Genomic DNA, 17,294 nt, shown 5'->3' on the forward strand with positions numbered 1-17,294 from the left:
GGTGCTTGGCTGATTCCGCACCATGTGAAAAGAGTGTGGCAGCCGCAGAACCTGGGGAGGGCTGCATGAGGGCAGCCCTCCAGCGGGTGGGAAGCCCCTTTTGGATGCTAAGGGCAGAACCAGGCCTATCCCCTGTGGAAATATGGTCTCCACACACAGAGAAGGACATCTGCCTAGAAGACTGATCCCCAAAGACATTTAAAAGATGCCTCTGCTCAGCACCAGCTTGGGGAGCCCTGGCTGCTAGTGCTGCCTTTTATTAAATCTTCCAGCAACACTTGCTGGAGAGCTACTAGGCTAAAAGGAAAGATTATTTTTGGCTCTCCTACTTCCTGTTTGGGGAGAAAATGATGTTCCAGAAAGACTTACCAGGACTGAGAAACTGCTAACACAATGACACTGAAGACAGGAGAGAAATTTCACACTAAAATTTTTACTTCAAGTGAGAGAAAAAGTGTGAAAATTATTATGAGGGTGATGATTGAAACATGCTGTAATCAGGAAACAGAAATATGTTCTACTTAAAAAGGCCTAATGTGAGAGGTACTGTATATGGGGTGGTTTCCATGCCAAGTTTATCTGCCTGCGTATGGAAAATTTTTTAGAAGTGTTACTAACAGGAAGGACTCCACAGCAGAATGATTGTTCAAAGACCGCCTTGTATTTACACCTCAGAACCCCGGATGAAGCAGCCTGCGGGGACCTTCCTGTCTTTGTGGTGGGACAGCTTTGCCTGCCCAAAGTCGCTTCTCTCCTCTTCTGCTGCTGATGTCTCTCCCCCTTTCTCAGCCTGTGTTGTTTTGAGTGGATTGAGGTCTAGGCTTGAGCCCATGATCAAAGTCTGGTCACTGTCGAAAGATGAAAATCACAAGAAATTTGGCTTGATGATCTTAACTGGTTTTTGTTTGTGATCCTGAAATCAGGCAACACCTCATTTTATAAAATGGAATGAGTTCTGATGAGCTGAGCAGAGGAGTTCGGCTTTAAAAGCTGAAAAGGGCTGAGAAAAGCCAAAACAGAATAAAAAGCATTTTGTAGTTACTTCTCCTAGGGTGAAAGCAGAGGGGACTTCCCTATTACACTGATGTGGGTTGGCTGGAATCTCTTGGTTTTTGGAAACAGACCCATTTCAAAGTTCAGTTTGGTTATGGGGCACCTATGACATTCTGGTTTGGTCTGATCTGCGGGGGCCTAGTTCAGGAGGCCCGTCCACAACGATGACCTCCCCTGAACTGTGATACCATTTAGTCACTGTGATTGGCTCAGGGCTGGTCATGTGATCCCATCACATGGATTGGCCTGGATTGGGTTGCAAACTTTTGACACAATGCTTGAGCGCGGGGACCAGGCTGTAACTGAAGTGGATGGATTTTTTTAGTATTATGAGCCAATTTTTTCCTAATTTTCCTGAAGCCAGTTTGAATTGGCCTTGGGTCACTTGCAAATGAAAATCCTCACTCAAAGATGATGACATTATAATTAACCACATCATTTATTTGAAGCTTCATTGTCCAACAGCTTCCTTTACGTGGAGCCAACAAAACTATGAACCAAGTACAAGGGGACTTGGAAGAGGAGGAAAAAGTATCATATCATACATGCTAAATATGTTGGGATGGACCCCAAAGCAGATCTCTGACAGGCACTGCTCAACTTATAACAAGTTTATGTCTCAGTAGGTCCATCATAAGTTGAAAATATCATTAAGTTGGAAATGCATTAACCCACCCAATCCTCTGAGCATCACAGCTTAGCCTCATCTACCTGGGTGTCCTGAGAACACTGCATTAGCCAGAAACGCCTTCATCTCACGGGACTTACACTGTACAGAACCAGAGACACGTAGGATGTTACATAGATGTGAAAACATGAAACACAATGCTCAAAACTCTCTGGCAATCCAGCGCACACTCTAGGGCATCTGTAGTTCACCCTTGGGATCACAGGGCCACTGGCTACTGAGGCTGCTGCCCAACACAGCAAGAGGTTAGTGAAGTGCACATCGAAAGCCTGGGAAAAGGACAAAATTCAAAGTGCTGTTTTCAGTGAACACATGTTGCTTTTGTACCATCAGGAAGTCAGGAAATCTAAAGCATCATAAATGGAGGACTATTGTATTTAGGATTAAGTGACAATTAAGTCAAAATACACTTAATAGACAGGCCAATTGTAAGACAAGCAGGAGCCACATCAAGCAGCCAAAGAGAAGCGAGGAGCAACTGGGTAGCTAACCATGGGGACATGGATCCCATAGGGTTCTGAAACTACAATAGGCAAGTCCCAGGGTGAGGTCCAAATGGACCTGGACCCTGTGAATGTGGTTGAAAATCCCAGAGTCCTCAAGAAAAGACTGCAGCCTGTTCCAGCCTTGGATGTTTTAAAAGAAGCCTGGGACACATTTTAGGGACACTCCTTCATGTTTTAACTAAACAAACAAACAAAAAAACAAAGCAACTTTTGGTTATAAAAGGGGTGGATTTCTCTGGAAGAGCCCTCCACTAAGACCAGCTTCCTGAGGGTAACGGATTATCTGAAAACACTTTATTGATTTAGAATAATGCTGTCTGTGCCTTTTACAGTTTACCACCAAATGAGGCAGCTGGTGTTTCGTGATTTCTCCCTTCTTCAAAAACAAGCCACTGGTTGTTTTTGCTGCTGACCGTGAGACAGCCATGCGTAATGCAACCAGAGGGAGTCAGTGAGTCCACCTCATCTCAAAGGGGAGGCAGCACTTATCCAGCTCTTTGAGCATTTGTTCTGGGTAAACTATTTTGTGTAATAAATAGACGTTCTCTGGGGTTTCTTTCAACTAGAAGAATCTATAATTGCACACTTGGTTTGGGGGGTTATTTATTTTTTAAATAGCCATTTAGGGTGATGTAGTCTCCCACGGAATGACGCTTCCTCAGGTTTCCTTCCTTAGAACATGTGAGATGCCATGACATCCCTTCAAGAGAGCCCTTCTAACTGTAGAAAATGACTTGTCTTTCCAGAATCCTTGGCTTAGCCTGGGGTGTGGCCAGCTAAGCTGTTTAGCACGATTTCTGATTCTTCTTCTATTGTTTAGGGTTTTCCCAGGGAAATGGAAGTCCAGCCAGGATCACATTTCTTAGCTCCTCTTGCCTCTAGGATGGACATTTCATATTCCCACCAGCAGTATAGGGGGCTGGCATTTTTCCATATCCTCACCAACAATACTACTCTGTCCTCTGATTACAACCATCCTAATTATATGAAGTGATATCTCATTCTGGTTTTGATTTGAGTTTCCTTATTGGCCAATGATGGTGAGTTTCTTTTTATGTGCTTCCTGGTCATTTATATATCTTTGGAGAAAGTTCTCTCCTGATCAATTGCCTATTTTTAATTGAGTTCTTTATCATTTTATTATTGATTTTTAGGGGTTCTTTTTATTTTCTCAATACAAATCCCTTATTAGATATTTTCTTTGCCAATATTTTATTTCATTCTGTAGGTTGTCTTTACATTTCCTTAATAGTATTTTGCAGCACCCTATGAGTTTGTGTAGCCTCCATGATTTTAGAATTCATTCATTCCACCCATCCATGTACCCATCCATTCACCCATCCATCAATCCATCCAGTAATTCACTGATGTGATGAATCCCTTGTTTGATTAGTTTGTTTTCCTTTTTGCCTTTTCCAAAAGGAAAAGGATTTTAATGCAAGGAGACAGAGATTGACTCATTGGTTGAGAAGGCCAGAGAAGCAAAGTTCAGGTAAGCTCTTGTCTCATTCTTGGTCTTGCAGCACCACACTGGGTGGTTCTTAAGAGCTCACATGGATACCACTGATTCTCAACACCTCTGGGCAGCTCCCACCACTGTAACTTACATTTCTGTCTCTTTGATTGATTCACTTTCTTCATTTGTGAGCAGGGGGATTTTCTGTGGTGTGAAGCAACCAAGGCGAAAAAAACTTTAAATGAGGACACATTTTACTGGTTAAATAATTTAAAGCTTATTTAATGGGATCTTGTGTGTTGAGATGTGAAGACACACTTGACAATTCCTTGCAAGAAAAAGTGGCTTCGGAAAACATGTCAAGAAATCTATTTTCTTTTAAATACTGATTTTAGAATTGTCGACATTTCAACACCAGATCACTACACTTTCAGAAAAGCACTATATTTAAAATGTTTATATTCTCTATCCATCCAGAACATACTTCATCGATTCCTTCTTAAAAAAAAAAAAATCAGCTTGCTCCATTTCCTTTGGAAAAGTCGAGCTATTTTAGAATACTCCAAGTTAAACCACATTATATACTGTCTTAGTCAACTTTTTTTGTTGCTTGGTCCAAAGGCGTGACAAGAACAACGTAGAATGTTTATTTTGGCTCATGGTTTCAAAAGTTCCATTCATGTTTGGCTGACTCCATGGCTCTGAGGTGAGGCAGAACATCATGGCAGAGGTCATGAAGGAGGAAAACAGCTGAGGCCATGACAACAGGAATCAGAGAGAGCTCTGATCACCAGGGGCCCAATGTAAACCCCCAAGTCACACCCCCAGCAACCCACCTCCTTCAGTCACATCCTACCTGCCTATAGTTACCATCTGCTTAATCCGCATCAGTGGATTAATCCACTGATTCAATTACACTTCTCATAATATAATCATGTCACCTCTAAAGATTCTTGTGTTGTCTCTCCGTGAGCTTCTGGGGGACACCTCATTCCTAAGCCATGTCATATGTGGTTAGTGTGTCATGGTAGTTTTCTCATGATGCATTTGTTCAGTCAGTGAGGGGCCAAGGTTTGTGACCACACTTGATTAGCTTTGTCTCTTTCTTTGACCTCACCATAATGCACATGACAGCTGTCCTCCAAGTCCTCATTTATATCATAACAACATGCATTTCCTACGGTTTGATAAACACTTAGTTGTGTGCGCATGCTTTGTTTAGTGTTGGGCTTAGAGTAGGTGTTTAATTAGTTTATTGACTTTTATCTTTTCCTAATTTTGGGTGCAGAAGGTCAAGCTTTGAGAGTGTGACTAGATTAACACCATGGAGAAAATAAATTCATACAAAGGACTTTGGGGATAAGGCATCTGTATATGAAGAGAACACTATTGCAAATATATTTCCCTTGAAGTATTGTGTGGTAAGGTGTGGCCCAGAAGATATCAGGTGCATGGAATGCTTGGGAATGCCAGATTCTGAGTCACAGGGCCACAGCTCGCCCAGCGCCCCATGGGTGGCCAGTGGAGACACAGGCAGATCAGAGGGCTGGCTTTGACCCAGAGCTCCCTGTGCAATCTCTTTTGAACATCTGCTTCATGAAAAGAAGCAGATCAAATGGCCCAAGAAAAGATCCAAGTCAGATGGAAAAAAAATGAAGTCTCTTAAGCCCTAGGCTTAAGTTTATTTCCCCAAAAAGGCATGTGGTGTACTTAGTAGCATTTTTTAGGGAAATGTAATTCCTTGACATGGGTGTTCTGGTCTGGGATGTATTCCGGAGTTAAGATGGGGTGTGTGACTAGGAAGAAGGGCAGAGTCTTCAGCTCTGGCCAAGTGAATGAGGAGCTTGGCCCCTGTATTTCATGATTCATGATCTTGCTCCAGTTCTGAGTGATCCTCTTTGATCTGAACTTTCCTTCTCATTCAAAAACATGCAGACACAGCATGTGTCATAAAGTCGAGCTTAAGTGAAGCAAGAGCATGCATTCCTGTTGGACATCTAGCTGCAAGGCACTATGGCATGTTCTGTGCAGATTCTAGACTGACAGGTATATAATACCATCACCCCCCCCCCAAGCTGGCAGTTAAGTTAAGGAGATAAGCAAGGCACCTGTGATGCTTAGTTTGATGTATCAACTTGGTTAGACTATAATACACAGTGATTTAATCAAACACTAATCACAGGGTTGTTATAAAGGTATTTTATAGACGTGGGTAAAAATCTAAAATAATTCACCTTTAAGTAAATGCAACAACCTTTCACAAGTGGGCTCATAAAATAAGTTGAAGGTTTCAAGAGTAAAACTTGAGGTTTCTTGAATGAGAAGAAATTCTGCCTCCTGTCTGCAACATCAACTAATATCTGGGTTTCTAGACTGTGGCTTGCCCTACAGACTTCAGGTTTGCCAGCTCCCACATTGCATGGGCCAGTTCTTTAAAATAAACATCCCCACTCTTTCTCCTTCCTTCCTTCCTTCCTTCCTTCCTTCCTTCCTTCCTTCCTTCCTTCCTTCCTCCCTCCCTCCCTCCCTTCCTTCTCCTTCTCTGTATCTTCCTCTTTCCTATTGGTTCTGTTTCTCTGAGGTCTGACAGATGCAATAAACAATGACTCTAATACAAGGTGAACGAGTATACATACCTGCCCCTTCCTGGGAGCAGGGACTCTATTTTTCTCACATGTGTTTCTCAGAAATCAAAACAGTGTCTGGCATGTACTCAATATTCAGTTTTACATACTTCTTGGATGGAAGCATGGATGCTTGGGTGGCTAGCTGGATGACTGAATGAAGAGAACACACAATGGGAATGAACAGACGGCTACTCCTCCCCAGACAAAGATCATAGAATTCTTAAAATCAAACTTCAATTTTAAGTTTTGTTCTTTTGTTTTTCTTTTAAAACCAAAATGGGGCAAATATAAAATGATGACACATCTAAGCCAAAGGCAGCTCATCCTCTTCCCGGTGATTAGTTTAAGAATAGTGTTGTTGTGAGTGGTGTGGAGATTGGGTGGCTGAATTCTGGACTGAGAAGAAGTCTTTCTTCTCCTGAAACAAAAGCTCTCTTCCTTTTCTCTCTATAAAGTCACTGTATATAATTATTTAGATTCCTATAGCCATCTTTTACCAGCTTGTGAAGAGCCGAGCCAAGAAAGTTACAGTAAAGTAGAGCAAGAGTCCTGACCACGGAAAATTGGAATGGGGTACCCCCTACCCACACACTTAGCTTGGGACTTGGGCGTGTGTGTGTGTGTATGTGTGTGTGTGTGTGTGTGTGTGTGTGTGTGAGAGAGAGAGAGAGAGAGAGAGAGAGAGTATTAATAAATTTTACTATTGTTTAAGATAATTGGGATCATTATTTTTGTTACCTGAGATGAAGGTATTTTGATTCATTAAATAAATACAAAGCGGTGCTAGAATGGCTAACATTGGTTAGTATTTAAGAAAGCTTTCAAAAATCTGTCTTTGTTTTATATTGCCAACGTTGAGCTACTTATTAAGATACTTTAGTTGTTGGTGTATATTAGTTTAGTTAATACCAAAGATTTAGTTAATACCAAAGATTCTTAAAAATCATGGAAAAGCTTCTGAATAATAGAGAAAAAAGAACACAAAAATGACTATGCATTAATCACAGACCAAATTCTAAAAAATTGCACCCTTGTGCCTTTCACTCAAAAACAAGAGGAGATAGTTTTCAAGAGGCCCCCAAACAGAAAACTGCCTAATCTCCAACAGTTCTTTACTTTTACGGCTAGGTGAAGTTTCCTTCTGAATGATCACTCGCATGCAGCTTTTCTAATAGCCTTCAGGGGTCATAGGATGCCGAAATCGAGATAAGAAGATTACATATGTGTCTGTCTTGTTGATTTGTCCTTGATAGGTCGTCAAGGAATAAGTGGGTTCTGAGATTTTACCATACTTGCAAGTAAACAAATTAGTCTGCTATCGCCTCATGGATAATGGCAGAAGACAGGAGACTCTGAGGTCAGAGAAAGGAACTTTATTATTCACGCATGGCAGAGCAAGGAGCCTGAACACCATGTTGGCATTGGTAACCTGTCCCCATGTTCTACAGGAAATATGCAGAGAGACCCAGGTGAAAGCTGTACAGATAGTGAGTTTGAATCACACCTGAGAAACTCTTGCCTTGGGGAACCTGAATCTTTTATAATAGTCTGCAAGCAAACCTGAACTTTGACTTGAGGAAAGACATTCTTTTTATTCTTCTGGATAGCAGGCAAGCCTTCCCTTTACTCTGGAGGACGTCACTATCTTTATGTTACAATGCTGTTTACTATATAAACATCCTTGACAAGATAATCCAGAATAAAAGAGCAGTTCAGAAATATAAGAGTTTAACGGAAAACTGTCTCTGGAATGGCTACTAGGGATGAGCTTAGGGAATTGTGAAGACTTCAGTGAGTTTATACAATGGTAGGTTGGGGCCCATTATTCTACCAATATGGATACAGAGTACTGTTTTGGTGGATGGCTTTGTGGTGAGAGGATATGAAGCTTACAGATGCTCTGGGATGATCATTTAATGAGAAGGGATATTGCTGTAGCTCCCTCTCTTCTGACAGCTGAATGGCTTAGAGATAAAGTGTCCTTTATCATAAACAATGATAAGAGCAGCTAGCATCTATTTGGTGCATAATATGTACCAGTGATATAGTGTAGATCCTCACTTAGATTAGCTTATTTGTCATCACCATTATGAAGTAGGCATAAAAAGTTTCCTCAAATACAGATAAAAAAATGAGACATAGAGAAGATTCTGAGAATAATTTCAGAATATCACATTGCAACTAAAGAGCAAAGAAGTTGAGGACCTGACTGGAAAATTCCAGGAAAGGCATTCTCTGTCCAGAGCATCTTGTGGACAGTTTCTTAAGATCAGAGCAAGGCCGGAGTTACCTGGTAATAAACTAGAGCATTCTTTCCTCTCCCCACTTGAAATACATAGTTTGATAATCAAGATGTTGTATGATCACAGGAGGAAAGTGACATAGGGAAACAAGAGTCAATGTTATCGAGTCTCATGTTTAACATCTGTTGATATAAAGATTAAAAAGAAGTAGTAAGCTATGGTGGCATGCTTTGCATTCATGTCTGTCTTACTTAATAACTAAGCATGGTCAAAATATTTATCCATACTTATTCCTAGTGTATTAGTTTGCTTAGGCTGCTATAACAAAATATCCTAGACTGGGCGGTTTAAATAGAAATTTATTTTCTCACAGCTTTGGAGGCTAGAAGTCCATGATCAAAGTGCCTTCAGGGTCTATTACTGGTGAGGGCTATCTCCCTGGCTTCAGATGATGTCTTCTCTGTCTTACTGTCTCACATGGAGAAAGAACTCCCTGTTGTCTCTTCCTTTTCTTCTAAGGACACAAATCCTACTGAATTAGGGCCTCATCCTATGGCATCATTTAACCTTTATCACCTCCTTCTAGGCCCTGTTTCTAAATATAGTCACACTGGGGTTTAGGGCTTTACCCTATGAATTTGAGTGTGTGTGTGTGTGTGTGTGTGTGTGTAGCGATACAATTCTACTCATAACCCCAGTTTTCAAATAAAAAAAATAAATATTAAAAAGGTTAGTAATTTCTCCTTCACAGAATTAGAAGAGATAACATGTTTTACAGTGTCTGGTATATCATGGGTACTCAGTAATATCACCTGCCTTCTTTATGTCTTACTGATTTAAGGCAGAAATTGGCTTATAGCATGCTGAGAGGGGTCACGGGAGGTCAAGAAATTGATAGAGGAGATGGATGGTGTATTAGTTCTATTCATGGCAGAACAATGTATCACAAAATTAATGATTTAAAATAACATCTATTTATGTTCTACTTTTTCCATAGGCTAGGAGTCTCCCACAGTTTAACTGAGTTTTCTCCCAGAGTCTTACAAGTTAGAAATCAAATCGCTGGCTAGGTTGCCTTTCTTTCTGGAGCCCAGGGACTCTTTTGGACTCTTGAGAGCATTGGTAGAATTCAGTTTCTTGTAGTTATAGGACTGAGGACCCTATTTTCTTGCTGGATGACAGTGGCCAGGGATACTATCAGCTCCTAGAGGCCACCCACCCACATGTCTTGCCACATGTCTTTCTCACAAACTCTCACAACATGGCAGCTTAGTTTATTCAAGGCCAGAAGGAAAATCTCTCCAGTGTGCTAAGACTAAGTCTCAAGGGATTCATAGAACATGGGAATGACATCTTTGCCATATTTTATTGGCTAGAAGCAAGTCACACTCTCAAGGAGAGGAGATTATACAAGGCTGTGACTCACTGGAGATCACCACAGGGTTTTTCAATCAGAGGAGAAAAGAGAATAAGGGACAATGCTGACCCGAACGGCTCTTCTGTTTGTTCGCCACTCTGCCACACATGCCATCGGCCACCAAGCTCCTGGGTGCATTGGCACCCAAGGGATGAAATCAAGAATGTGGTTATTGAGTTTCCAGAAGATGTGAAATTAATGAGGTGCTGAGTCTGAAAGACATCATAGAACTCCTGGTGCTAGCGTAGAAGGAGATATTAGACCCTCTACAGGGGTGTAAATTTCAATTAAGGCAAATCCCCTATCACGTACTTGAAGACACAAACTAAACAGTCCTCAAAATCAAAAGGACTTTACTCTCAATTCTTCCAAGCTGAGCAACTGTGGAACATGTGGTTCTGTTATTTGTTAGTGATGATGACAGATACAGGTTGAACTTGAGCACTTCTCATTCTGTGGGAAGTATTGACCTCTACGTGCAAAGAACACGGCCCTTCTCTATCCCAGCCTGTCTGTGGAGTCTGTCCTGTACTTCTTGGAGAGTTCAGCCTGTAGAGGGTTCTGTAAGGAGTAACCCCATGAAGGGAGAAGGCTGGCTGTGGCAGAGGCCCTTCTGCTTGGAGAGCAGCTACTGTGAGGAACCTGTCCTGGACCCTGAGAAGTCTGGCTTTGGCTCTGTTCTGACCCTCTGTTTGTCTTAATGGGGGCATCACCTTGGTTCCCCACCCTTTCCTGAGTTTCAACTTCTCCACTCTCCTTGTATAGTATGTAATATCCTCATATCTTCATAATGAATCTTTGTGAAGTTTTACGAAACTTTAATTAAAATTAGTTTCTATTACTAGCATATGGAGCTAATTTCCCTAACACTAAAAGCAAATGCAGTGAAGGCCTGAGATATAAAAAGTTAACACGATCCTCCAACGGTGGAGAATGGGAGATTCAGGAGAGAACATTTTGAAGCCCCTGGTAACCCAGCAAGCCAGAGAAAACTGTAGATCAGGGTCTAGGGATTGCCAGAAACTAGGTAAATCTATTTCTATTAAGCAGGAATCTGGAGCTGAAGATCTTTTGAGATTCCTGCTCGTTCAATACTTCTAAAAATAAGAGACTCTATGATTGCAGCATTCTGGAGAGTAGAGAGAGGAGGCGCTCAGCAGAATTTGGTTCAAGCTGAATGGGACCTCTTAGCTGCCATTGGAGCTTCTCCTTTAGGACAGCCTTCCCAGGGAGGGAAGCTGACCCAGGACTCAGGACTGTGGTAGGATCAGCCCCTTGAGGTCAGGCGCTTGATCTGCACTTTCCCTCTTTTACCACATTGTGGGAAACTCTTTTAATGTTGCTGATGATGACAACAACAACAAAATTAACAGGAGGATGTGCAGATACTAAATCATGTTTAACGTGCATATTTTAAAAGAGCTTATCAGAGTTTCACATTTTGGATGGGGGTGAGCAGATACCTTACCATCATTTAAAATCATTACATGAAAGATCGGTGAATCAGCTGCTCATTGGAAATCCTTTCTATCACGTGGCAGCTGTCAGCCGGCCTTACCAGCACGTGACATTCCCTCCTGCTAGTGCATTTCAGAAGAGACTTCATTTCTTTTGAGATACTACAAAAAGTAACTGGAACGTTACCAGGTCCTCATGATGTGATTTATGTAAAAACTAAACACATACATGGATTTTGTTCTTTACTGAAATATCTACTTATGGTCTTAAAACCTCTGAGGGGAGGTTACCAAAAATCCTTCACATTTGGGGCAGTCATTGGAATGCACAATGTGGTCTCTGATGCTTGTTGGTAGTACCCTGAGACACTGCTTGATGGCGTGCACTTATTACCGTGTACAGAAAACCAGGTGGTAGTGAAAGAAGGATTTGGAGTCACCAGTGTCACAGGGATTGCAATTTGTAACTCGGACAAGTTCTTTCACCTTCTTGAGCCTCCATGCTCTAGTCTAGAAGCTGAGGATAAAAGCAATACCTCCCTAAATTATCAGGAGGGGTGATGGAGCACCCGAGGTGACGGCAGCGATTAGCACAGACTAGCTGTAGGAGCCTCAGTTATCACTGTCCACAGTGGCCACAGGGTGCACTGTCATCTGGTCACCTGTGGCCAGATCCTGTGCCAGCCACTCAGTGGTTACATAACCTTTGGCAAGATAAATTTGATAAGTTAAATCGTGTAACCTTTGGCAAGGTAGCCATGCTGCGCTTGAGTTTTAAATCTGTAGCACGCTGATAATAAAGTCATGGTGGTTGTTTCCTGGGGCTGTTGGAGGGCTGAGTAGTAGAACATGCTTGGAATGGTGGAAATACGATGTGGATTAGTAGAAAGTTCATGTTAAACCCAATAAATATTAACTCCTATCATTATGTGTTGTATTTCAGGTTTTAAAGTTAGAGTGCCTCAATTAGAGCTCCCGGTTTCTGATCACTTCACATCCATAGTGACCTAGCCATTAATGGCTCTCCTCTTTTTAAAACTGGAAATAGGAGAGATATTCCTTTTTCCTCATAGACATTCTATAAGAAAATCCATGGAATCTGAAGTCCAGGCACATTGCCATATATAGCTTTTCCTGATTAAGTGTTTAAAATGGAAGGACAGAAGAGCTTATTGTCTTTCCTCTTGCTAATTTTTGGGGTCCATAGCTGAAGAGTAATTACCCTGAGGACAAGGACCAGGTATTTTAGCTTTATTTTATATGCAACTTCTACACAATCTCAGAGTAATTATTGAAAGGTTCAATTTGGATTGAGACAATCATCTCCTCTGGAGGCTGTACATGTATATGAAGGGAGGAGGTGGCATTTCCATGCCATTGGACCCACTTCTATTGGCCCTTCCTAATAAATTATTCACAAATATTCATTAACTTAACAAACATTGAGGGTCCTATGTGTCAGTAGCTTTGATGAATGCTGGGAAGATGGTAGCTAAGAGAGAGACACGCCATGGTTCATAGGACTTCAGTTCTAGTATAATATCACATGGAGGTTCATATGACGCTAAGAAGGGTCTTTAAGATCTGCAAGTGCAAGGAACCCTTGAATTTGGAGTACGAGTTTAATATACATCTTCCTTTATATACTTTATTTACTTTTCAGTCTGCAAATTACTTACTAAAAATATCAGTCCAAATTTTCTTCATTGTGTTTCTGACATTTATTTAAACTTGTTGTCAAAACTTCTTCTCTTGAATTTTGGTGGGGACACTGAAATGGTGGGCACTCCCTAAATACATGAACCTTATTTAAAACGTGGAGAATATTCCTCTATTTTTCCCCCCTGAGAGCTTCCTGTAGAAATCAGGAACACTATGCAAACTTTCTTTCACAGGCCTGAACACCGCCAGAGGAAAGGGGCCCAAAGGAAAACATAATTTGTAGAAGGAAAAACATCATGGAGATGAGAGAGGGAAAAAAAAAAAAAACAAGTAGCAAGATACTTGAAAAGAAGGAATGGGTCACAGCATGCAGAACAGCTCTGACAGAAAACCGGAAAACACCAGGGGTCAGCAGAGACGAAAATACATATAAACATATTTTAGTTTTGAGAAGTGGCTCATAGGAAGCTTAATGGCCGTGAAAAGCCCCCTTTTATTTCACATAGGAAGAGGAGTTAAAATAACCCACTGAGAGCCTGGGAAGTCCCATCCCCAAAGGTCTCAATTCACTTGAGCTCAACTACATACGGTTGCAGAGAACCTGCCTTGTGCCAGGCACCGTGCTTGGAAAGAGGAAGGACAAATAGTCCTGGGCCTGGGGAATCTTCCAGAAGCAGATGGCCTGGCAGACAAGTCCTCCACACTGTGACGCTGGCTGTGATGGGGGAAACCTAGGCTCCACGGGCATGCTCTGAGGGGAGGTGTGGAGCCCAGGGCTCAGGGAGTGGGGGCGTCTTAGGATTTCTGAAGCTGGTGAAACTTGTACCAAGCCTCCAAGGGTAGGCTAGTGAGTGGCCTTTTATCAGGTTTTTTTGTTTGTTTGTTTGTTTGTTTTGTTTTACTTTGCACCATTCAAAAAATCAAAACTGGGACTTCCATGTGGTGATGAGAATACTGTTGGAAATTTCAAAGCTGAAAATTGAAGGCAGTAGTGACACCCCAGGTCTCCTGATTGCTGTCCTTCCAAAAAGAAACAATTGCATGTAGTGATTCACCTGCAAACACAGGCTCGTCAGACTGGACTCCCTGGTCAGTATGGTCTCCCCAGAGGACTTTCTGGTAATTGGCAAACTCCAGCCCCCTGCTCCCTGACGATCCTATAGCCAGCGCTCTTTCTTGTTGCCAAATAACCCAACCCAAGGCTTCTGGGGGAGGTGCACTTTGACTCCCTCCACTTGGTAGCTTGCATCAGGTTCCCAGCATTCCCACAGGGTTACTTCAGAGTAGCTTGAGCATAGATGGGTGCATTAACCCTTTCTCAGAGGGTGTTCATCCTTCCCCAAGAGGCAGACACTTCTTTCATTCATAAAATGCTTTGTTGATACGATGTGTGGACTGCCTTTCATCCTTAGGCACTCAAAAAGGTTACATCTAAGTCAAAGATGGGCAGGAACTGTTGATCTTTTCCTGGTTGTGGTAATTTCCCCTCCAGAAAATGCTTTATCGGTATGGAACAGTTTGGGGAATAAAGGTCTCTTAATTCTCTGAAAGTGTATCTATTCTGAGAAATACTCAAAAAATGATTGAATTTCTTGATAAATCTCTTTCACAACATTTAAGCAACTGAAGAATTTGGGGATTTTCTTTATAAAGGTCTTATTATACAAGATTTTTTATTCACTTTCCTTTTTTCCATCTTTTTACTTTTGCCAAAAAAAAAGGAAAGAGGGAAACATAAAAAGAATCTGCTTCCCACATTGCCATAGAGGGAGCATTCATCTGATGGCTTTTTTCTCAGCCATTGGGTTTCAGTTCATTTTGGAGATGCCAGTGTTGGAACAAATATGGCATGGCAGGATTTTGGCCCCATCAGGATTTTCATCAGCCCTACTCCAAATAAATGCATGGTGTGAAGAAAATCTGGTTATTTGCTACTCAGACACACACACACACACACACACACACACACACACCTTCAAAAGGAGTATCCTTCGTGACTAGAGGGTCTGCTCTCTGAGTGCCAGGCAGCCCTGTAGAAATTCTAGAGCACATTTGTGCAAAGCAGCTGTGGCCTGGGTCTCTGGAGTTTGGGGCAGGTGTGGTGACATCAGTAACAGATAACTGCTTTCAGTCAACCTGGCACGAGGCTGAGATTTCAGGGTTCTCTTGCAAAGTTAATGAGGCAGACTTGTCTAACTCCTATTAAGCTGTCATGGATGTGTTTCTGGGTTACTTTTCTCAATTTTACTCATTACGAGGGAGCTGGTGCAGGACCCATGTTTAGACATATGAATCCAATTCATAGCCCTGTTGTCCTGCTCCCTGCCCGAGGGTCTGTGGAAGCAAGTTCTTGTTCCCTGTAACTTCAGGATGGTAATGTGGAGGGTGTGTGGGTATGGCTTGGACGTGCTAAGGGGAATTCCTGTCCACATCTTTCAGACACAGTATTCCTCAGCTTTGCATCACTATAATGAGGTGCCGACACAGGCTACCTATGTAGAGAAGTGTTTTCACTCAAGGTTCTGGAGTTTCAAGTCCAAGACTGAGAAGGCCACTGGTGGGCCTCCAGAAAGGTGGTCCACCATGGCAGAAACAGGTGCCAGAGAAAGTGGAGTGAGTGTGCACATTTGGAGAGAGAAGAAGAAGAAGAAGAGGAGGAGGAGGAGGAGGAGGAGGAGAAGAGAGAGGGGGAGAGGAGCCCATGAGTGAGTGGGTCTCACGATACCCTTTGAGGACTTGTCATCATTGACCTAAGGACCTCCCTCCATGCTATACCTCTTAATGGCCCATGGCACCTCCCAACTCTGCCACTCTAGGGACCAAGGCCTTCCAAAGAGACCTTTGGGGGACACTCATCTATACCAGAGAAGAGAGCCTCATCTAGCCAGAAGCAGGTAGAATTAGAGGTCAACATCATTGCCATTTGAGTCCATATGGCTGGACTTTCTGGCTATTATAGCACAATTAGGACTCAGCTCTTCTTTGTCACTAAACCCAAAGTCTTGGTTCTCACTGGAGAAATAACAGGGAGAGAAATGGAGCTTGGGGGGATGAGAACAGAGTTGAATCTGTTGAGGAAAATGCTGTGGGGATAAATTCTAGGTGGGAAGTAAACTGGACCCCTCTTAAGAGTTCAGAAGAATGTAGCAGTGCCAGCCCTGGGTGCCTCAGAGCCTCATTGTGGGCCTGGCACTAGCTGGCAGAGTGGAGCACCCAGCTCCCGGGTCTCAGAGGTGAGGACCTGGGCGGAAGCACACTGTTCTTTGTTTTTTCTCCTTTGATCCTCACCTTTGTCTTCCCACATCATCCCAGGCAGAGCTCTCCCATCCTGTGTATCTTTCCTTTTTCCTCTCCAACCCTTCCACCTCTCAGCCTCTGCTAATGACCATTTTCCTTTTTTGCTTCTAAAATTTCAATTTTTTTTCAAGTGAGTGAGATGATTTATTATTTTTCTCTCTGTGCCTAACTTCTGTCATGTTAACACAATGTCCTCCAGGTTCATCCACGTTGGCGCAAATGGCAAGAGTCCTTCTTTTGTTAAGGCTGAGTTGTATTCCATTGTATGTATGCACGAGGTTGTTTTTTAATCCATTCATGCTTTGATGGGCACTTAGGTTGGCCCATGTCTTGGCTATGATGAATGGGCTGCAGTGACCAGTGCAGATATCTCTTTAGCATACTGATTTCATTTTCTTTGGATATGTTCCGAGTAGTAGGCTGAATGGATCATATGGTGGTCCTCTTTAATTTTTAAGGATCTCCATACTGTTTTTTGTAATGCCGGTCCTCATTTGCATTTCCACCAACAGTGTGCAAGTGTTCCCTTTCCTCCACGTGCTTTCCAATACTTGGTATTGCTATTTGTGGATGACATGATCTTATATACAGAAACCCTAAAGATTCCCCTAAAAACTGGCAGAACTAATAAGAACCCTAAACAAGTTGGCAGGATAAAATGCCAACAGAAAATCAAGCTGCCTCCATCTGTGCTGTGGGGCCCCCTCACAGGAGTGGTCCCTGTTGCAGTGAAAGCCAGGACCCAGGGGACTGTGAGATTTGATGGGTGCCAGGGAATTCTGATTCCCAATCATTCCCAAATCTAGGCCACATGAGTCCCTATTTACTCGGAAAATGTGGTGGAAGAGTTTATGTTAAGAAGGAACTGAGATTTTTCTGCTAATAGAC

Source organism: Marmota marmota, unplaced genomic scaffold, assembly GCF_001458135.2.
Source record: "Marmota marmota marmota unplaced genomic scaffold, marMar, whole genome shotgun sequence".
In the NCBI taxonomy this organism is placed as follows: Eukaryota; Metazoa; Chordata; class Mammalia; order Rodentia; family Sciuridae; genus Marmota; species Marmota marmota.